Source organism: Macrosteles quadrilineatus, unplaced genomic scaffold (genome assembly GCF_028750875.1).
Source record: "Macrosteles quadrilineatus isolate MER2022 unplaced genomic scaffold, UCM_ALF_1.0 Scaffold_9__3_contigs__length_116548681, whole genome shotgun sequence".
NCBI classification, from domain to species: domain Eukaryota; kingdom Metazoa; phylum Arthropoda; class Insecta; order Hemiptera; family Cicadellidae; genus Macrosteles; species Macrosteles quadrilineatus.
Window position 1 is genome coordinate 2,631,110 of NW_026542602.1, and position 24,449 is coordinate 2,655,558.

At 37.3% G+C, this 24,449-nt stretch overlaps 1 protein-coding gene across 3 annotated transcripts in view; it reads right to left on the reverse strand.

Moving 5' to 3' along the window:
• LOC129003225 (uncharacterized) overlaps window positions 1-24,449 on the reverse strand; it is a 153,985-nt gene that overhangs the window by 72,670 nt on the left and 56,866 nt on the right. The window contains exon 4 of one of the 3 annotated variants that reach the window (XM_054431519.1): window positions 13,387-13,423. The exons of the other annotated variants lie outside the window; for them this stretch is intronic. The gene's annotated coding sequence lies outside the window, so the exon portion shown is untranslated. The remainder of the gene's footprint in view (window positions 1-13,386; window positions 13,424-24,449) is intronic. 3 annotated transcript variants of the gene reach the window in all.

A 24,449-nucleotide genomic window follows, 5' to 3' on the forward strand; every position in this document is an offset into this window, starting at 1 on the left:
GTTGATGAAAAAACGAATGTAGGAGTACAATGTCATTAATTTACAAAAATGGGTTTACAAATAAACGTTGGATTTTGCTACACATACAGTGTATGATGTCTTCACACATCCTCTAAAGGCAATTCCAGTTATGCCAAGGTCTTAAGTCGAATCAACGATTGGTATTATGTCATCGTTGAGTTGAATGAACTTAATTCTTTTCTAAAACGTAATCTAAAATAAGAAGAGGCGTAAAATGGATATGTAGAAAATAATTAATACGTACGATTCTGAACCAAAGGGTATTCTGGATGAGCCCTTTGTGTGTACATGGTTGTAAGGGTTTATTATAGTCTGCACAAGGAGAACACAAGCAAAATCTGTTTTTCAATCGCTGACAACACGACATTAAATAAGCTAGAACTCTTGGTAAAGCTAAAAGGAGCCAAGACAAATCTTTTCAATCAGTCTCCTCGTGGTTTTCATATATGATTTTCAATTATATCGTAGGAGAGTAATGACCATTTAATGTTATTAAGTGATTATTACGATTAAAGAATAATAAATGAGATCTTGCCACTCTAACCTGTGATATCATCTTTTTCAAAGAAGAAAAATCCTTGGGGGTTGTTATGAAGGTTAGACCTTTGTCTTGGAGTTTAGGGAAAGAATCGGTTATTGTTGTGTTATGTAGTTTAAAATACAAAACAAACTATTGATTTTTGCAGTACTCACATTTACTAGGTAATTCTGGTACCTGGTGTGTAGGAGCTCACCTTGATCTATTTCACTATCTATCCAGATTATTTTAGATGATACGTTTCTCATAGAGAGAGAACTAGGTAGAAGTCCCTAAACCATACACTTAAAGCCATACAATAATTTGTATGACAACTCCCTACGTTTTACGACTAATATAGTCCTAAACATTGAACATAAGACTATTTCACAGTCCAGTGACTCACGAGTCATTATCCACATGACCGGATGCGGGCGTCTCCAGCCAACTTGTCCTCACACCTGTCCGCTAACTGTTCCACTCAAGCAACTCACAGGTAGCTAGATTCGTTACTTTTGTTGTCACTGTTACAAGTGACAATCCAACAGGGATAGCTACGAAATTTAGAACACTTAGTGAGCTAACTTACAATATTTGCCACTGTTGAGGAAATAGGGAGAAAATAAGAGTTGCTTTAAAAGTTATATTACATTACACTGCTTGTTGTACATGTTTTGCATGTTTGGTTTTTGTATAATAATGTGTCACGAAAAGGCTTCAGCCTAAATTAAAAATGATATTCAATGTAAATCGTTCACAGTTTCAAAAATACCTATCCTTTTATCTTTTTTAAAAGCATGTACGAGGGGAAACGGCCGATAGAGGGTATTCTTTTGCTAGTGTGAGTTATAAATCTTACCAAAGATTAAAGATAGGTATACTCTTTTACCTATGAACTTACTCAATACTTTCAAGGATGGTAAGCCTGCAACAGAGGTATTTATTGCTTGTACGTGGGATATATAGAATGAGATTCCCTTCCATGCCAGGTTAGGTTAGGTTATAGTTATGTGTAAAATTTGATGGTTAGGCTATGTTTAAGTATGGTTGGAAAGGTTCCATGTGCAAGCTTACACTTGGAGGAGCTCTTGCGTTCGGACCTACGATCTTTACCCAAAATGCACTTTCATGACTCTTGCAATATCAGTTCTTTGATATAGCAGAGTCTATCGTTGATTCACTTATAGACATTCAATCTAGTGTAAAAATACTATCTTTCAACATTACAAAACCATGAGTATCACATGACCAGAAGAAGCGTGAAAATCTATTTTAAGACCTTTCTTTATTTATATCTCGAATAATTCCTAAATCTGAAGAAAATTCTAAAATATGACAAACGAAAGAGAAACGTCTCGATTGAGGAACCGAGGATAAATCATGACTCTGCGAACGTGTGACATGTGAATGTTGCAGGAAACTGTGAATATGAACCGGAAATGGAGACGGAACATTGTCATACGTGTCAGCAGGGCGAGCGGAAGTAGTTATAGCTGTGGAGGTGTTTGCCAAGCACCAAGCTGTTGTTTGTGCCAAGTGAGTTACTTGTTAGTAGTTAGCTGTTACGGTTAACTCTCTAATTTGTTGATAAACGAGGGTGAAGATTAAATTGATTTAACTTTGTCTTATCACTTTACTGTTGAAATAAGAGACTTCTGTCCAATGGATAGCAGATAGTACATTTTGATGCAGTGAATTCATAATGTAGGAAAACCCCTCGCTGCTCTTCATAATGTAGGAAACCCCCTCGCTGCTCTTCATAATGTAGGAAAACCCCTCGCTGCTCTTCATAATGTAGGAAAACCCCTCGCTGCTCTTCATAATGTAGGAAAACCCCTCGCTGCTCTTCATAATGTAGGAAAACCCCTCGCTGCTCTTCATAATGTAGGAAAACCCCTCGCTGCTCTTCATAATGTAGGAAAACCCCTCGCTGCTCTTCATAATGTAGGAAAACCCCTCGCTGCTCTTCATAATGTAGGAAAACCCCTCGCTGCTCTTCATAATGTAGGAAAACCCCTCGCTGCTCTTCATAATGTAGGAAAACCCCTCGCTGCTCTTCATAATGTAGGAAAACCCCTCGCTGCTCTTCATAATGTAGGAAAACCCCTCGCTGCTCTTCATAATGTAGGAAAACCCCTCGCTGCTCTTCATAATGTAGGAAAACCCCTCGCTGCTCTTCATAATGTAGGAAAACCCCTCGCTGCTCTTCATAATGTAGGAAAACCCCTCGCTGCTCTTCATAATGTAGGAAAACCCCTCGCTGCTCTAAAGGAGAACATTTGATGCAAATATAAAGATAAAGGTAAATGACGATTGGTGATGTAACTATTTAAGTAGATGCATTATCGATGCTCAAGAGAAAACCTTTGACGCAACTATGTAGTAGGTAAAAGGCACTCACGCTGCACGAAAAGCGAACGTTTGATGTAGTAAGATAGTGATAGGGATGTAATAAAGACGCAAAAAGAATTTTTTTGAAGGACTACAACTACTGCGGATATTTGTAATAACTTGTAAAACAAAAATTCAACTACGCTCCTTAAGCTTCATCTTATGCTTTATTTTATCCGACTTAAACACAAAATTGCCTTTGAGACTATTCACAATGGAACCAATATAATTGTAAGGAAAATGCAAACTCAATACTTATGGCTATGGAGACGATTATATCTAATTCTTCACACCAAGTCCTGTAAGTAAAAGAGGTCAACAGACCGGAGGCCGACGTGTCGCACGACGCACGTGAGTGTTGATACGATGTCAGATGAAGGTCACTCATCGTCCGTTAATGTACAATTCCGAATGCGGCCGACGTACCTATTGTATCGTCGCGGTGGGCGGATGACGGTCCCATTCTTGTGGGTTGTGGGTCTGGCAGAGACAGAAGTGTACCGGACGACTGTAGTACCGGGTTGGCTCACAACACTACTTTCTACAATGTACATGCAAAAGTAAAAGGGTCTCAAAATGACTTTTGACTTGGAAAAATATAATATTAGGTAGCCGATTGGTTTTTTCAAACCTGAAGGCTGCCGGTTAGTTCCAAGAGAGATGTCTTCTTGACTTATATTATAGATGCCATTCGTCATTAGATCATTAGACTAAATTATTAATTATCTCTGAAAAAAGTTGAATTCATATTGTAACAAACTGAGGGTTTAAACCTTTTGGATCAGGCTAAGTTAGGTTATGCCATTTCGTTATATATGAATGGAGTATAAAATATGATGGAGTTTATGAAATGATGAAAATAAAACACCTCTCTTAACCAGGCCCAATTTGCAATTTGCATTGAAAATGAGATGAGAACGTATCTCCTTCAACCAACTCTGGGTTCCATGGAAAAACACGACATGAGGGGTGTCTTTATTAAGGGGTTGGAGCAGCTAATGGATACCTAAATAATCTTCAAGGAGTCAAAGTGACAATCCTAATGAACCACCGAAACGTCATCAACAGTTTACGATTGTAAATTAGGACACGTGCCTAGTCTTCTTCACGTAGCGTAGCCATTGAAATTCGTGGATTAACGCAACCCCGTTATCTCAGATTAGCGACACATCAAGGCGAGATGTGTCCATTAAACAGGGTCAGTCACGACGCCGAAGACGCCCGAAGATGGCCGAAGACAGCCGAAGGTGGTCTGTAACCGTTACAGAGTGTGACGCAAGCACGATCAGAGGTGGTCCAATACTCGTAATGACTCATGATGTTGTGGAGAAAAAGATTACGGTTTCTGATATCAGAGTTGAGAACAGAAAATTCTTAGACGTTCAAAGTAAAAAAATAAGTATATCCAGTAATGGTGGCTGATAAGCTGCAGGTGAAGAGTCTCAAAACATTTTATCTAATGAAGCAGCCTAAATAATTGACCAATGACCTAAAAGTAAGAAGGCTAGCTTAGATACGATTATTGACTTGTAGTCTTAAACAAACTTACATGACTAAAGTTACGTCACAATATATCCCAGCAATTATATCTCTTCGATACTCAAGTCAGGGGAACCTACTCGATTTAAGCTAAAGGTGCCTGTCATTTCACATTAGTGAAAGGTTTTTAGTCGTGGTGTTGGAGTGGGCTTGGAAATCAGCAAAACTGAAAGTTCAACTTTAATTTGTGGAAGAACTAGCATCTGGAATATTGGTATGGCAATAGGGTATTCCAGCTTCTTACCAAAAACATCCCAGTTCTGTTGATCAAAAGGTTTTTGAAATAAGTTGTTCATTTAAATTTGTTTACGATGAAAAGTCTTTCGTACTCAACTCATCACGCCAATGTTTACTCTGCAAAACCGAGATTCAGTTGAGAAAGTCTTTAATGTAATTTTTCAGAAAATTGGAAACCTGATTCATTTTGTAGAACTCCAGGTTACCTTAGGATTGGGTAATTTAGCAGCACAATCCGAGTAAGCATTACCACAGAAGGAGGAGTGCATTCCCTTACTCTGTGGCATTACCCAACCTAAAGAACCACAGAGTGCACTAGACTAGAGCGACGTTGTGTAATCGAAAGTGGTTTCGATCTCGTATGAAAAGTCTATTAGCGCTGACATGCACACGAACACACTAACGTACACCTACACCAACACATGCTCGACTTACAAAACCTTCAACACCTCACACCATTAGCCACTCCGGTATTCTCCTTTCAAGCTGTTGCAATCTGGGAGGGTAAAATAACGTGTCTGCCTGGATATAGCCAGAGTTAAATTGTAATACCCTGTAAATATCGTGTAGAATGTTCTATTTAGTTGTCAAAAGTGCTGTATTAAAAAGGATTTTAAAGAATAGGAAATGATCTAACTGAGCATCCAACGAAAATCTGTTTTAATGAATATAGTAGAAAAATCTTCTATGGCTAAAGAGGAACTATCTTGTTGTAAAACTCAATCTCCATGTTAAACTTAAGTATATTTTACGAAAAAAGAAAAATCATTTCACCAACAAATGTTGCTGCGAAATTTCCTTTCTTAATAGCTATCTTTTCAAACCTTTAATCTCAACAAAACTCTAATGTCAACTTATCGCAAACAATGGTTTATTTTACGCTCTCAACAACCGTTATACGAGTATGAAAACGATTACGTCAATAGTCCCACTAACTCTTAAAGGCCATAACTATGATCTCTTTAAGGAAAAGAGGATACAGCTCAACAGCTTGTACATATCGATGGGATGTTTCTTCATTGCCCAGTTAGTGAGGATTGATGATCTGCGGTAAATTAAAAACGTCAACTCATGAGATTTCAGCAACTCTTCAGTACAATGGGTCTCAAATGCGGACAAGTGGATTAGCAGTGAAAGCAACCGTGATACTTGTTGCGTAAGAAACAATTGCAAACAAAACAACGAATGCATTAAGTCAGCAGTGGCCTCCCACCGCCATCTTAATATTGGGAAGAAGAAGAAAGCTAGAACAATCAGCTGATTACAATGATAATTAGCCCGTGGCGTTGCTAGCGGTGGTTATGTGGACCGTTGCGTTCCATTGGTCATGCTCTAACATTGTTTAGTAAGCTGTTGTGTGGATAATTACATCAGTAAGGCTGACGGCGAAGAAAAACAATGGCCGATGTAGGCCACGTTTACCGGAATGTCTGGACCTCATTGACTATAGATGATGCAGTCATTCGAGAACATGAGGAGTCCAAAAACCAGGAGTCCATCATCGTCCAACAGAAGATTGACATTAGTGTTCGTCTAGTAATCAATATGGCTCCTGCCCCATCCGGAGAAAGGTCAGTAGCTATTGCATGGCTTGAAACTTTACCAATCTGTCCATGATTTCTGGGATGTCAATGAGTTGATCATGAGAAAAGTCAGTATTTTTTGATGGTTTGAAACCAAACCCAACTGTTTCTGGATTTTAAAATAAATGGATCCTGACTGATAAAGCAGCTGATATTAGCCAGTTACAAAACTATACCGATCATCTCACACCATTCTACACTCACCCTTCACTCATAAAATTTGGGTTAAAATACGCACCTAGATGGCGTCCCCATCTCAAATAATAGATTATTGATTATCTCACCAATTAACTCCATCACCATAAAACTCTCTGATAAACATGTTACTGGTTTACAAAAACTCCAATCTGGGCAACATTCAGATTCTGGATCAGAAAGCAATGCTACATGATAAATGTAGTCAAACTACCCTGTATTTCCAACCTTTATTCAATTTCCATTTACTTCTTTTAAAACGTCTATACGAGTCTTAGATCTAAATTGACTGTCAACAAGGATTGAGTCATTTTACGGCATAAACGGTGTAGATGAAAGTGGTAAAGGATCCACGTAAAATATAGCAGAGCGTGAGTGAGAGTGAAGGAGAGCCAAAAAGCGCGCGTCTTTTGACAGTAGATGATGGAATTGAAAACGTTTTGGAGGGACAAGACGCACATTCATAAAAACTACATCAAGATGATTCAGATGTATCAAAGAATTCGTCTTGGTAAATAAATGAAAATTTCTGTTGATTTTCATTTGCGGATCCTGACGATGAATGGGTGCATGACCAATGTTATTTCCAAGAGAGAAATTTCCAAAATGGCTTTTATGTTTATAATCACTATAATAATTTTGTAAAGATTCATAAGGTTGGTGATTCGGTGACTTAGTCGGCTACGAGAAACACTCCACCGAGTGATATCTTTGGTTCGTGTCCTGCCGTTTCCCCCTAAAGTGTATGTTATGTTTATTCTTGTTCTGTATTAAGTCTACTCTTGCTTCACTTGTACTTTCTATGCACAGTCCTCTGATGCACATGTGGACTTTGAGTTTAAAAAAGAACTTTTTGGAGTTCCAAACATTTTCGTTTCAACTACTCAATACGTTTTAAATATAAGTTTGTTGAGGACAATTTGGCAAGGCAACGTGTTTTGCGACAAAGTGAAATAGAAAGTGCATCTTTGAGTGATGAACTCCTAAAATGCTAGACTTGCAAAACCAGAAACAAAACCGAAAGCAGCATCCACACGATGAGAGAGTTGAACGCCCGGTAAGGAAGAAGGCGCTTCCCAGCTGAGTACATAATGCCTTTTATAGATGAGTCGTATGTTCCAGGAGAGTGTATTGAATTATTACGTGGAGGTAAAAGTTGTATTTAAGTATTTGTACCATCCATAAACTTGATAAAGACTTTAACGCACTCAATTGTTCTTCGGGTAAAACGTTTATTCGTTAAAGTTGGCCTTAGTCTGATACAATCTGTAGATTTATTTATTCAATCCTCCATTTTATTAGTAGGATATTTTAGTTTAATTTTTTATTTTCAAAACAAGGGTAGATGATTCAAGAAATGTGAGATTTTAAAACTGTGACGAATTTACTCAACCCACTTTTCTACAGATACAGTTTCAAAATTGCATGTAGTAACTCATACATGAGGAAAATAGCCAACCCTGCCAACTTACATGATTTGTTTTCACACCTTGAAGGTTCAATAATTTGCCACTTTCAATGATATACAATCAGCTTTCTCTATAATTCCAGATATTCAATACCCTGCAGTTCATTTTACACTACCAAATTTCTTCACAGGCACTACAATTGGCGGAACCTGAACCGAATGTCGCAACGTTGCCGAATTGTGGAAACAAATAACCACAATAATCGCAGGGCTGACACAATATCGGCGTGCCCCAAGGATCAACAAGTTATTTTACAAATTGCTAACAAGAGAAACACAAGCAGCCTTGCCCTTTAACCTCGCTTTACCAATACATATCGAGAATAAACATATTCCCTTGGGGATTTAATTTCCCTATAGATCAGCTGGACACAATTTTAAGGCATGTTTATGATCCCGGCAACTCTCTATTTTGTTTGTGTTGGTGTTGTCTATTTACTTTTTGTAGCTTCTAACGTCTAATCCATTAAAATACCAGATAGAACGTTATGTAAACAAGCTAAGATTTTCTGTCGTATGTTAAACACATATCAATACAAAGATTGAAGCATACAATCACAGACTAGGGAACAAAATCCCCTAGTCTGTGATACAATTGATCATGAAATAAGTAAAACCAGCGTGCTAAAGTATCCGGAGATAGAGATAGAACTCACGTCAAAGCATGCTAGATTTCACAATAGGTTGAGTATATTTCCAGTATCTAAAGTCAATCCCAATACACATCTAACTACATCCCAAGTTGCTGACCATACTAAGAAACTCCTCCTCATCAAGTAAAAACAACCTATGTCAACAATTACTATTTCATGACTCAAATTATATTATACAATATTTATTATCAAAATACTATATAGTTTTACGAATGGGAAAACTTTTAGCCAGGTCTATCAGTTTTTATGTGCACCAGAATTTGGATGTTTTGGATGGTTTTCAGTAAGCATTGGTGGATTTAGATGGCCTGATCTGCATACCCTCATTACTATGTTAAGGTAACTTATTGATAAAATTATTTTACAACATATTTACGGTAACAAAACAATGTGTTGTTTTGATGTGTCACTTAAACATTGATACCACACTACATTCAGTTGGGGCCAAAATTTAAACAGTGTCGAAGACGCTTTCCCTACTAAACACCCTAACTGTAAACACCGTTATCCTAATCAGGAAACATATCAAACAGCAGTAAATGTCTAGGAAGATTCCCTGATTGAGACGCCACGGACGATTGGACGATTGGACGATTGGACTGGGTTATCGTACAAGTTGGTTTATGGTTGAAACCAATTAATTGGCCTCGTGTGACGAGTGCGAGAAGCAGAACCAGTTCGGAAGTGTGCGAGCGAGTGTTGGTTGATGGTTGCTACCGTCCATCAATAGGGTCAGATTCCAGATATCACAAGTGTTCCAGTTAGAACAAGCTAATGGTTTAATAAAGTCTTGGCTTTGGGACAAGATACGGGGATTGTGAAATACTACGGTGCTACCGGCTTGCCGAGGTGGCTGGGAACATTTTATCAACTGTGTTTTAAGATTCAATAAATGTTCAATGATTAAGGGAAGTTGTGGTTTGAGTTAAAAGGTTCCTTATACTTTTTAAAGATCGTATATTACCCTAAGTATGAATGGGATGTTAAAGAAATGTCAATACTGAGTTTTAACTTCAGCATGTTAATTACTACAGTAGATATTACGATGAGAGTCAACGCAGCTGTATTGCTATACAGAATCTGATTAAAAGACTGCATCTACTAAAGTATGGGATGAGTGAAGATACATGTTTATGTTTCTTATTGAGTAAGATAAGGTGATTTGAATGGAATCATTGGTTTAGCCCGGAACCAAGGATAGCTGTGTATCGGATCGTCAAATATTGTTCTTTTTAGTATGAATTCGGTTAACTCCCGATCCTTACAATTAACTAGACAATGATATTATTCAAGTTTAAGTACAATAACCACAGAATTCTCTTAGAAGCTGGCCCAGGTAATCCAAAAAGGAAGAACATCTACATTATTTTTAACTCAAGGTATTATTGCAATTAGTTATGAGAATAGTGTTTCATTGGTATAAATCCTTCAGAGTATTGCAATTTTAAATTATTCTCTAATAGGTATTAACATGACGTGGAAACTAAAATTATCTTTTAAGTATTTTGATTATGTTTGCTTCTATGTTAGATAGTGTTATAATAGCAAAAATGGCAAATTTGCCTTCAAGCAATTTTTCGAAAGCCGAATCCTCTCAAATGGCATTACCTATACATCTGTATACTTTTAAATCTTTAAAAGTATATTAAAATCTCCACAACTTGCTGCACTTTCTCATCAACCACTTCCAAGACGACCTGTAACATTCCACAAGCATTCACTCACAAACTCGTCCTCTTAGGCTCGGCAACCCTTCACTAGTTTTAAACATGATTCCAGTAATCAAAACACCCTTAACAGCTGACGTCTGATGATTCGCCACTTTCCCTCATTCCGCGGATGCACTCAACATCATCAGACGGTACTTTGCACCCACTCGCTGATATTCACTTTCACACAGTAAATCCATCGTTAGTCCTCGTCGTGACTGGGAAAGGTCCACAATTTCTAGTTTTTGAGCGTCAGAAGAAGTTCGTCCCGTCTAGTTGACCCCGACGGTAACCTATCACGACTTTTTAATAAGTGATTTTCCTTGATAACAGAATGTGTGTGTCGTTTGTGAATTATATAGAAAGCACTTCAGTATAATTTTTGAATACCTCAGAAGATGGAAAAAATCACGATTTTTGCTTTGTAACTAACGTGAAACCGTCCAAATCTCTGGAATGAAACTACAAGTAGTGCAAGTAGACTTCTCATTCTATTGTAAAGTATGAAACCTTCTTTTACGTGAGTTTCATGTGATGTTTGAGTGTGATGATAAGAATCGACTAAACAAATCTCTCGTAATTTACGATGTGTTTGACAATTGGATTATTATTTTGTTATACTACCGAGGTACGAGAAATGGTTTACAAAAATATAGCTCATACACAACGATATACAGCTATACCAAATGGGTTCTCTGAGCCTACGGCTTATAGTATTAGGTAGCTCAACCCACTATATCTAAGTAGCTTGTTATACTGTATAGTTGCGAATACATTGTAATCTATTCAAATCGACATCAATGCAACAGTAACACTCCCATGATCGTGGTAATCGTGCATTGTTATTCACATGTCTACATGGATACTTCGTTGCAACATGTAGCGCATTACATTGATTCTGTGAGTTAATCAATTAAGATACAAATTATTAATTCATACTCAGAGCCTACGTTACACCCAACGTTAAGCCCACTTATTTGTTCTTTAGTGTTTATATTATTGCAATGTCCTAACATTCTCAAGGTGGTAGTGTGTTTAATTTCGAGAAAATGCAGTAGTTTTTTTTACAATTCGAAACAGAAACCAGCTGTTATTGATTACTGGGATTGGTCCTGACAAAGGAACAGCTGATCTTGGTCGATAACCAAGCTGAAACATCTGTTTACGATCAATTTGTATTCGTAGCACGAATATTAGAACAGAAAGCGGACATAAACATAAACAAATGACGTAACTGGCCCAAACTTATAACACTAACATATGGTTTAGACACTTCCATGTCAAATATTGTTTACTTTCGGGCCAGTAACATAATTTTATTATGTTTATGATCCATACCATTTCTGAAAAGAGGTATTTCGAGACATTAATACGCTATAGTTATTGTACATATTAATTACATACTGTGTCTACCCCTATTATAAGAATTTAAATTAACAAGACTGTAGTATACATCTAAGACCTGAACATGGTGCAGACCAAGGTTGGGTGATTCCTTCACAGCCAGATTCGTAGCTGCAGAGTGGTCAGATCAAGAAGGTTCGTTACTCTATTTTGTCACCGCAGAGTCTCAAGGCCTTCTAGATCACGAGACAACAATTTCTCAACAATTCTCCGCGTTAAGAACCTTAGACATTGATTGACTGCGGTTGTAACTAATATTATCAGCCTAGGTTTATGGCTGTAACAGATTGGGACTTTCATTATCCTATTTTGTAAAGGTTAGAATACGACATAGCCAGCAGCTAAGCGATATTTTACTGAATAAATATAAATAATTTTATGCATGTAGCATTGGCGTTCAATACATCAAGTTTTATTTCCATTAAGAAATCTAGAGTCTCCGGTGATAGTTTCTGGCGATAGTGGTAGTTTCATGTCTTGTAAAAATACTTATCTTATTTGTAGAATAAATTAAGCAGTGCGCTTTAACCTCTGATGTAAATACTATATGACAAACCTTAGTTTCAATATTCGTGGTTTCTAATTAAGTTACATGGTTTGTCTAGTCATTAGTCAAGTTGGTAAAACAACAAGCAAATAGCAAACATAAAAACAAGTTGTATCCCCACAGGTGACCAAAATACACTATATTAATGGTAGGTAACATAGCACAAACAGCACATAAGGTATGTTTTCGTATTAGCATAGTTTTAAATATCTAAGCTATACTAAAACTGCATGACTGCTTTATATGTCTCATCGAAACTCTTATTTACCGGACAAACGGGGCTGAAATTGGACTGAATAAAATACAATCGAACGGCCACGCGGAAGTAAAGAAACCAGTGGGTTACTCTCGTGGGAAATTGGGCTAGCACCTCATTCAAATACGAAAATAGGAAAACCAACAAAGAGGAATGAAAAACAGCATAGGGAAAGAGAAGGCGTAGGACGGACATGACGAAGCAAACACCATGATCTACATAGTCCTCGGACCGTGCATGCATCTAGTAAAACAACAGTTAAATAGTCTGAAGCATAAAGCATGCATCACTGGCTGCTGGGAAAACAGGTCAGCGAGTGGAGATGACCATGGAATGGGACGACTGGAGATGCAGAAGAAACAGAGGTTTTCCTCATCTGATCATGTCACGTTCCACAATATTGTTCAGTATGACAAGTTCATACTGTTAATATTGTTATTGTTATTGTTGTTATTGTGTGTATAATATTGTTCAGTATGATAATATTGACAATATTATCGATACGTTTTATCTATGATGTAACATTGAGTTATTGAAAACAATACGTGTGTATGTTTGTATAAAGGACTTTTCAGCATTGGAGTAAGTTCTCCATCCACTACAGGTCGTACGATATAATTGGGAAGTTTACATTAACACTTGGGACGTGTATAAACCCCAGTTTAAACTTAAGGGAGGGAATGTAAATATTTACTACTTACTTACATGTATAACAAAGTTTAGTAAGTAAATAAACATGACTTAAGCTCTCTGACCTTTAGGCCTTCTCATTTGTTAAGGTGCAAACCTTTGTGCAATACCGTAACCGCGTAACCCATTCATAAATTTCGAATTTTATTTTTACCATTGTGAAAATTCATACTTACTAATCTCGTATGGCATGAAAATTTCCGTTTGCAGTACCTGAAACAGAATACAACAATTGTAAATCTTACTGTGTAGATGGTAAGCTGTGCAGACACAGCTAAAATATGTTGATCCATACGTCTATTTAAAAGAAAATTTACATTTTACAACATTTTAAAATCTGGCTTAGTAATCAATCAAAGTAAGACAGCGTTTCAGTTAAATTATGGAAAGTCTCAAACATCGTCGAAGAAGGGAAACTCCGATGACGACGTAATCATCGGATTATTCTAATCGAAAGTGAAGCTGATCTCCCTCAGTTGTCCAAGGATGACCTGGTTGCGTAAGTCCACGGAATACCAAACAAGAGACAACACACCTGATGTGATGTAGATTTGAGTCACTTTCCCTGGTGAAAGGAAGAGCAACGGAGGTCAGAGCATGGACGAGGCGGACGAGGCTAGGCGGCGGACAATGCTGTGCATAATCGATAAATACACTTTGGTGTCTCGCCCGTCTTCCTCAGGTGACCTACAATAACTAGTGTTTTCTGAGTTTAGGCCTCGGGTTTGCCCTTGTGGTACAATATTTGGTGCCCTTGTAGCATCTCTGTGGTTAGTCTGCTTGGGGAAATAGGCTGGACGAAAGTTTGATGGTTCCCATCAAAGGGTGAACATATTTAGGGTGAGTTGCTTATATGGTTAGCGTCCCAGCGCGAGAGTGGGTTTGAAGAGGACAAAGTCCTAACACAGCCTTAGTCCAGTAGGGTTTCAGCTCACTGGACTGGAACATCACGAAGAAGAAGATGAAGAAGAAGAAGATGAAGAAGAAGAAGAAGAAGAGTGGGTTTGACTAACGTATCCAGAGATTTTGAGGGGTAAGGACCAATTTTCCAAAAAGAAGTTTGAGTTGTCTCCTTTTTAAATGTCCTTAACTGGGGTACTAAAGATTAGTTCAATGACCAGAAGTCTGCATAATTGCTACAGACAATGAATATCTCATCAATTATACGAGTAGGAAATAAAGAATGAATCGGGATATGCATTGAGACTGAGGTTTCGCATAGCTCTTACTATTAGGGGGATTTGTAAGTGTTTGAAAGAACCATTAAACGTATAAAAGCTAAATAAAGTTTAGACACTTTATCCCATGAGGATATTGGATTTTTACTTAAATCTCTATAATTTCAACTTTAATAAGATGTGGGAAAAAACTGCCAGAAATAAACATTAAACGTCAACACCCATTCTACATAATGGAACATGTTGAAAATATGGTAAAACTCATGGAGGAGGCAAAATAAAAGTGGGAGGTGATCCAGGTGGATCGATCAACCTAAGATGGAGATAAATTTTTAATTAAAAGAATTTATAAAAAATTTTGAATTAAAAACACAATTCCACCACCGTTAATTTATATTCCAAAACCCCTCCAAACACAGGAAAATGTAAGACGTAACAAAGAGATATTCGGAATTACAGCACCATTTCACTTCTTACACACATCACGAAAGGAAAGTGTATGTGTGGCTAAGACAATGGACGAGTTTAGATGGGAAGTCCATTCCTCCATTCCATTGTTGGACGAGATGGAGATAACATCTCGAATAGTCCACGAGGATTAAACGTTCATGAAGACCTTCGATTCCCAGCTAGTGGTTTCTCTTACGTATACTACTACTGACATTTAACTAAATGAAATAATATTGAGTGAAGAACTTCACTTGAAGGTGGATGCATTGCGTTATCAGAGTCTAAGGATTTGACTTCGTCACAAATCTTGTACAAACCTCTCTATTGTATTGCCTCTTCTATAATCTGTATGGTGGAACCTATATGCTGACCCTCCAGGTTTACCATGGGACAAGCCATTGGTTTAAGTCCTGTGCCAGTCCCACGTAGAAGGAGGACCAGGAGACAGGTTCTAGCATACATACTATAGTCTTCTATTAGTTCTACAAATGGGAAACGACTTGTAAGGATGTGACGTTTTATGCTTTAACTTTTTGCGACTGTGTTATGTTATAATGTATTGTGCTTCTTTAAGCTATGTTGTATTGCGCCATGCTGTACCTTGGTGTTTTTGAACTGTTGTAGTGATGTATCGTGTTTATACTGTGTAGAATTGATCTATGCAATGTTGTGTTGTGCTTTTGTGTTAGCTGTATTGGTGTTGTGTTTTGTGTTGCTCGTCTATGCTGTAACTGGGCTGAGTTGAGGTTTTTTACGTTGTGTAATGATGCGGTTTTACGCTGTTGTTGTGTTGTACTGTGTTGTGCTGTGTTGTACTGTTGTGCTGTGTTGTGCTATGTAGTGCTGTGTTGTGCTGTGTTGTGCTATGTAGTGCTATGTTGTGCTGCCTTGTGCTATGTAGCTCTGTGCTGTGTTGTGCCATGTAGCTCTGTGCTGTGTTGTGCTATGTAGCTCTGTGCTGTCATTACCACGAGACGAGGCGTCATCCAAGAGCGCGTCGTGCGAATCGTCCGTCGCTCGCCGCTAATTTAATAAACATCCAAATTGCGGCGATTTTGCGGCAACCGCGTCCACATAGCGGCCCCGCTACAATGGTACAACGGTACCCGTCGTGGAGACGGGGGGCTTGAATGAATGGTGCAGGATAGAGAAAAACTCAGTACTGATACAGTCAAATCATATTTCATACATGTAAGGAAATGGGTCCAAATCAATTATATATACTACAGTACTGAAGCTTCGACTGCAGATAGACAATATAGATGGAGCCATATTGGGGCCCTCATCTCCTCCAAATGATTATGCAGCTATAATCATTCCCGAAATAGTCTCAATAGGTGACTCTACTAACAAGTATCCTATGTCGTTGACAGATTTTTATAATTATATGGGTACCTGCTTTACCATTTCTGCATTTTCGAACTAAAGTTTCCTCAATTTAAATATATTATCTTGACGAATTCTGATAGGAATTGTTTGACATATTTGGGTGCCAGCATGACTTTATCACACATGTATGCTGGTAGTATGCTCAATTTATATAGTCTTATCAAGGTTGATAACCAACTAAACTACTGAACCGTTTGATTATTATTGTTTTAAAGGAGCTTTTATTGTGATACTGGAACTTCAGCAGTCACCTACTGGAAGTCACCTAATGTACAATAATCAAACAACACAGTTGTGATTATTTTGTTGAGATTCACGTAAAAATTTTATCAAACCCTGTTAAATCTTGCTAGATGCTATACACTTATTACACCTGTATACTTTGGTCAAAGTAGAGAATTCTAAGTCAACAATGTCAGTTATACCATACGAGTTGTGTTAAGTAAACTATGAATTTCTATTAAAAGTGTTAATTGAAAAATGTACATTGTATAAACCGGAGTGTGCCTTGTGTATCTGAATCTGTTTTTAAAATTTAAATCCTATAAATTGTATGCATTTTTGTTTGGGTTTAACAACGCAAAATATGATTGCCAATATTGTACACTCTACTGCGGACCATCAACAACGATGAAGGAATTAAAATTGGTGGATGAAGAGTGAAGACGAAGGACAATGAAGGATACAAGAGGGAGGAGGAGAATGATGGACTTAAGATGGATGAAAGGATAAGGACGGAGAACGATGGACGATAAATGATGGGCGATGAAGGATAAAGAAGAATACTGAACACCAACGAATGTGTCGTAAATATTGCTATACCAATTGTCAACTAAATCTATAATTAAACAAATTACGTGCTTTTAAAATCTATGTAAGTATGTATAGTATTTACTGATGACTATAGAGCAACTCAACATAAGATATACGTGTGCAGCAAATTAAATACACGAGCATTTCGTATCCTTAACAATTTATTTGGCACCAAACAATACAACGAAAGCTCATAACAAGCAGCCATAACACAAAATGCATTCTCGCAGTCAACAAATCACTAAAGTATCGAAAAGAATTTCTCCGCAGGCTACATTCGGAGCAAGGAACTAACATAACTATATCTCTTCCTGTACCAAAGCCTCCAAGGTTGTTCAGTAAACACCAAACAGCGCCGGGTGATAAACAATGTATAGAAAGTGCCGAAAGCTGACAAAGGCTATGGAGAGAGCCGGGTCAACATGAAGAATATATTCATTGACATGTTAGTGCATATGCTACCATTGGTCTTATACCATGACAAGTCAATGGTGGTTATAGGAATTAGAGTAATCAGAACTTCAGTGAAGAAGTGTACGGAGTGTATTTGTGATTTATCTAATTTATTGGAATTTTGCGTTTTTCTAAGGTACCCTGGTTTCGCTACTCAAGAACTTCGGTCCAGTCTTATCGTCTAAACTTATTAACGTCTATTATATAGCATTATTAATTAATTGGTAGACTATAGAATGGTAAATTTCATCCGATTCCAGACACGATCTAGCTTGGAATCGAACCAACTCTCAGATTTGAGGCTACTCTCATCACTTTATACTGGAGGACCAGGTAAGTAAACAAGATCAAATAGAACAATTTCATACATTACTGTTATAAAGTATAACATATGGAGTAGGTTCGTTTGTTTTTCTGCTCTCTAGATCTTCCTTTATCGGCAAAGGAAATTGCCTGTGTTATCTGAGGCTATTCAAGATTACCTCAAATGAATTACAGATTTGGAACCATCCTAAAAGGAGCAGCCTATGAGTTGTAGGAGAATATTACCCATATTTAAACTAGAGGATAAAGTGCACATCATTTCCAAGTAAACAATATTTTACACTTATTTTTCTGTATAAAATGTTCTATGAAAATTACTAAAGTTAATAAAAAAAACACATTGATCATTTATATACCTACTATTTAAAGAAGTTTATTCGATGTAAGTAAGTGGGATTTTTAAAGGACCTAATCCTCAATAGGGGGGCGAGCTGGTCTACTAGTAGAGTACGAGACCGAGTTCCCTAAGGCAACGTGTTCAAATCCCACCAATTCCAAATCCAACAAATCCCTCCAAACCTCTGGGTCCAGTCTGAAGTAACAGGTAAGAACTGTTCCGAGCTAGAACCTAACATACTAGGATGTGTTAGTGGTACATATTTTATCCTTCAAAGAAACTCTTGACTGACAAGTCAATAACAGTTCAACGACTACTTAGACCTAATGCAACTACTCTAATAAGTGTTTAATGTTGTTTTCACTCCCCTGTTTAGCCGGACCGGTAATTTGTACGAGGAAAGTACAAACAGCTTTGTTTGCTGGGAACGTCGCCAAACATGTGTAGTAGCTTTCCAGTCGTCTAGTGTAGGTCTGATACCGTCTACTGAGTGGTCTCAATTTGGTTGGCTCATCAAACACGGAATATAGAGTAGCCATCAGAAAACTACGCCTAGTATGTGCATGAGTTCAAGTTTATCTCTAAAACTGCTTACAAACATAAATGAGAATCAATCTAAGAGTGATGTAAGACTTTTAGAACTGAGTGAATGATCAAATATTGTGTTTATTTACACCTTCAATCCAAATGTATGGTATACGTGTTTCGACATTACACAATCGTAAGCTCTTCTTTATAAAGTTTACTTGCATCTTAGCTGGGTTGTTGTAGAAGATACGTAATTTCCTCACACATTTTACCATACACGTGCATTCATACACACTACACGGACTATTAAACGTAAACACACTCAACTGCCCTTAAAATGTTTTATTAATATAATGTACACTCATCATTGTCACATCTTAATTTATTTGAAATGGCGACCATATAAAGGTAGGTATTTTAAGCCAAGTATGAATGGAGATGAGTGTAGGATGAGTGGCGCGATCTTGTAGTCTTGTTAGTGACTAAGGCCGACATATCCCAGCTGTTAATTAATAGCCCATACAGCTAATGGCAACTATGGGACCTACAGTTTATAGTGAAATCCGAACCACATTTTTGCCTTGGTATTAACGAATTGGTCTAATTATCAGGATAGCACTGCGCATAGTCGTAGTACTCACTAGTGCGGACGTTAATCCACACCAGGGAGTATCGCATCCACAGTGCATGCACATAAATATCCACAATTCGTAACATCTTCCCATAAAGTACGCAGTGGTACCTACTGTCTGTATTGTGTGTGTTGTCTAAATAACTATGTGTGATTTGCACATGGTAGCTCGGTAAAAACACAATGAAAAGTAGGTCTCGGACTTGTATAAAACACTTGTGACACAACGTGGCCCACATTCTACCATACATTTCACCTTTTGATTCACAACTCATCAAGCAGACATCAGTCCCGTGTCCCACATATGTAAAGGCACGACCAAGATGGCCGCTGAGCTAATGGATACGTAATAGACAGATAATGACAGTATTGCATTGAAGATAACGGGAAGACGTGACAAGTGGTATTTTGGGGCAGCAGAGACACGAATTTGACACCGAGAAGCTGGGGCTGCGGTTAGTTGTGTAATTGTGTGAACCACGCGAACTTCCTCCAGTCACTCATAGAAACGTGATGGCAAGTTGTGAAGAGGTTAGTAGGCTTAGTCACGGGGTAGGAACGTTTAATATACATTAAACGATACATTCGAATATGGTAATGGTAATACCATTCCTTTATAAGTGCATTGTTAACTATTGCTTGCTCTAGAAATACCTATTACTGTATGTATTTCCTTGTCGTGAAGTCGCTTTACCGTTGAGAATGAATGAATAAAGTACGAAACAAATATTTTCGCTACGCTACTGTGAAATGACCTGTTTTTGTATGTTTATCACCTCATCATTAAATTGTTTACTACACAAAATATTATATTTTTTACCTATGGCCGAAAATGAGGTTTTGCCGGCTCGAGATAGTTATGAGTTCGAGACAAAGTCGAGACACACATAAGAAACTATCTAATAAGATAGTGACACTACTAAGGCTTTTTAACTGTAAATGCGAATTGAAACTAAAGATAAATGAGGGAACAGAAAAATGCCTGTGTAGCCTTGTTACTGACTTAGATCAGCTGTTTTTTTTTCGCCACGAACATTTATTAAAAGTCCATTGAACAAGGGCAGTCGAGTCAATTTCGAACCATTTAACCCTTTTGGATTTACTCTCGAAAAGTACATATAACACATCTAACCTCCAGATGGTTACGTGAGCACCGCCCACCATATCCATTCAACCAACCAACGACTTACATTATCATACCAGTACTGTTTTGGTAATACTTGGTCACAATATAATGACAAATTCCAAATTACACCACCAGTCCTCGTATGTTGCACAACCTAACCTTTTATCATGACATGTCCAATGTCCATACTTGGAGTGGACTCTATTCCCAGTATGTATGATGATCATGAATTATTACTCAAGACAACCGCAAGGTTAAATACCTCTACTATTTCCAATTCAAACAAGATTAAACCCAAGTGTATCTAATGTGTCCTTACTACTTTTCAACATTATGTCTATAAGCATGGACTATTCATTGTGTGATTTCATTTCCATGCTTGGGTTGTATTTGTAGAACAAATACAATGCGTAAAGTAGACATTCCAGTAACGTGTTAGAGCAGTAGCCAGAATATAATGCTTAACAAAGCCGCTGAAACGTCCTTTTGCAAAGTAATTCTTTTTAGTACTACAACCTTTTAAGTTACGTAGCCATGCGAAAAAGTAAGTTATATTGTAAAAGTCAAACTAAATAGTGTATGCTATAAACCCCTATTTTCCCAAGAGAAATGTATTATGTATGTCTTCGTTTAAAGTTTTGAGAACTAGCGATAATATTAACTTTAGAATATAAGTAACATGAACAATAAAAAATGTCTACAGAACCCTTTAATGCAGCAGAGCATTATAATGGCAATGCACAGGTAAAGATAGCATTGCTGAAGCACGGATAGCGTGAGAGTCAGCAATCGCCTGCTGCAGTGATGGGTGCCGTTATCGGCAATGCTCATTTAGCACTCCCACCATAACCGCTGTCTTCATTAGATAAAACGGTTTACTTAAGTCAGTTGTACACTGATGTGTTTTAATTTCTTTTGCTGATAAGATTTTCTCCCTGTAGGGGATTTTAAGTATCTTTAGGCAAGCGATATATTTTTTAAAGTCTCCTTCATTCTTATACCTTTAGTGTTGTGGGATTGTTAACACAGTAAAAGGACAGTTAAACTCTCAGGTATTCATGGACCATTTCATGGCCATTTCATGGCCAGTTTCATGGTTTGAGGCAATAAATGGAAATTATATCTTCCTATGACAGTTCGAAATTTCCAGGTTACTCAACCAATGTGAGAAACTAATACGTACAATTTGTAGTGTCAGTGTTTGAATTACCATGTAAAAAAATTGAAACTAAACTAAATGAATTTTCATAGGATGAGTAGATGGATTCACTTAAGATGGGTTGTAAATTAATGTTTTGATCAACAAACTGTGATAAATACCGGTTTTTTCACACAACTAAATTGATGAGCTGTATAATTGATCTGAACAGTGCGGACAGACTTCTCACCTTGATATATAAATGATCCTGTCTTATGAAACGGTTGATCAGAGTCAAGATGTTCTGATGTTTGTTTAGTATTGGTTAGGTTCGATGTGCTAGGTGCTGATATCGAGTATATTAATCACTCTATTTTAAGGTGGATTTTATAATTCGAGGAGTACTTTAAGATTACAATACCAGAAAACATATATAAGTCTAGAAACAGGAATGCCGTCCTAAATATATTTCCCACTTACAATATTATCCACCAAACCGTAGTCCGCCATGAAAAAAAACATTGTTATATTCAGTTAAAGTTATGTTTAATTCGGTTAGATAACAAGTACCAAATAGAAAACACTACGCCTCCTACATGAATCGAGCAGAAACGAACCTTAAAACCTATAAGATGATAAATCAATAGACCCGTCTACTCGTTAATCTGTGGTATAATCTACGACTGCTCAGATCTATCTGCTAACTCTACAGATCCATCTCCGACTAACAGAAAGCGAATATTTCACAGAAGCAGGACACTCGGTTAAAGTGAACGTGCCGAGAGAAAACTAGAGACTAGAGACTAGATAGAGACTACACAGAGACTTGTTCCGGCAAGTGACAGAGTCTTCTAGGAATCGTCAACAAGACCAACAATTAGAGAGTGGTGGTGCTGACTGTCGGTGCAACGTCGGTTTTTGTCTTCCGTTCACCAGAAAGTGTTCTTTTCAAAAATAATTAAGCTTTGTTTCGAAACTAACCGACCAAAACATAATACAGACACAAGTAGAGTCAGTGGCGAAATGAGCAAAAAGACAAGCGCAGTCTAGAGGTAAAACTGAGTGAGTCTGCAAGACTACTGATAATGGAGTCTTCAGGGGAACATTTCAAAATGTGCACTATGAGAAAACGCTTATATTATATAACTCTACCGTTTTTCTGATTGTCATTGAGGTTCCACTGAGTACTGTTGTATTTTAGATTATTTCCCTCTTCAACACTTACAGTTGTAATTACGACTTATTTAATGTACGTCAAAAGTTTGTTTGACTCATTTATACAGTAGCTAAATAATATGAAAACCATGACCCTAAATTAATACTGTATAACTTTGAAACAAAACGAGTATCTTTTGCAAATTTCTCGTTAAAGTTTGTTTAAGCTTTTAAACGTATAATTGTACAGCGTTAGTTAGGGAAAATGACCAATACCTAGTCTAATTAACATATCATGACTCAAACTAACAAAAACCGGCAAATAAACTGAAAAGCGTAGTCTAAATAATAAATAGTTTGTAAGCTACTTACATAATAGAACGGTCCCAACCCTGGTCTTATTACTGTATAACAACGTCAACCGTGTTTTAGAAGGTTATTTTAAATCGATAGTCCAATGAAAAAATTGACGATTACCGTTCAATTATTATCAATCATTGAGATGGGGACGCCGTTGTAATACCACACGTTTTTAGGATCTAATAGTTCTGAGATATTCTGCAAAATCCAAGTATAAGAAGGTTAAGTAAATCAATACATACAAATTAGTGAATAAAAAGGCGAAAGGACAACATAATGTGAATGAGCAATCAATCAAGCATTTCGTATAGAAAATTAATCAGTCCTATCTCTTCATCCGGAGCTATCCATCCCAGATAGAAGTGTTGACCCCTGATTTCGTAATCTATTTTGACCGCGGATTCCAATGGTAAAACAATGAAAACCCGCGAGCTGCACGTAATGAATAACAAGATGACTACGCATTTATTGAATTAAAAGGATGCTTCTGGAATCTACGAGTACAATGCGATGAGACAATGAGATTCAGACAATGAGACAGAGCTCTCATTATCCGGAGACAAAACCATATCCAAGGGTGAGTCAAGGACGTTGTCGAAAGTGCAGCGGGATTACGCTACAATTGTGTTAATTTATCAAACACGAGCTTTGGCAGCAAAGTAGTATTCTCTAGCGTCAATATGGGTATTTGTAGAAAATTGGACAGAAAAATTAATCTTGGCATTGTTTTTGTATAGGAAATAATTAATTGGAAAAACTGATTTAGATTAAGAGGATATTACACAATACGTTCTTTTAGGGAGGTGACATCATCGTTGGAAAACCGTTTCGGCACCAACGTTCGGATGCTTTGAGAAATCAGTTGTTGGGGCAATCTATAGTTCTGTTATAATATGTATGATGTAATCTGTCTCCTAACCCCATGTCTATCTGGGGACTGGCCAATGGCTTATGGCCCAGGACAGACGGAGGTTCAGAAGACAGGTTCCATCATACAGACTATAAGCAATCAGTTCAACAACGCGGTCATCTGAAGACCAACATTCAAATCTTCTTTGGCCATGGAAGTCTACCTTCTCGAAAAACGTTTTGATTTTAAATAACATTTTAGCCATGTTAAAGTTACAATATCGATAGGTTCATGATGTGACCTTGACTGTAAAAAGTGTAAGTAGACTTTTCATCATGTTGTATAATCTGCATGTTATTAGGGGTTTTCATGTTGGTTACTTTTTAAACTGCTGACTGGAGATGAAAAAATGGTCTAATTTTAGGATAAATTACGTTGATAGGAAAGGAAAATCACTTTGGCCATTTAAAATATTACGTACTACGTGAAAACACTTTTAAATATTTA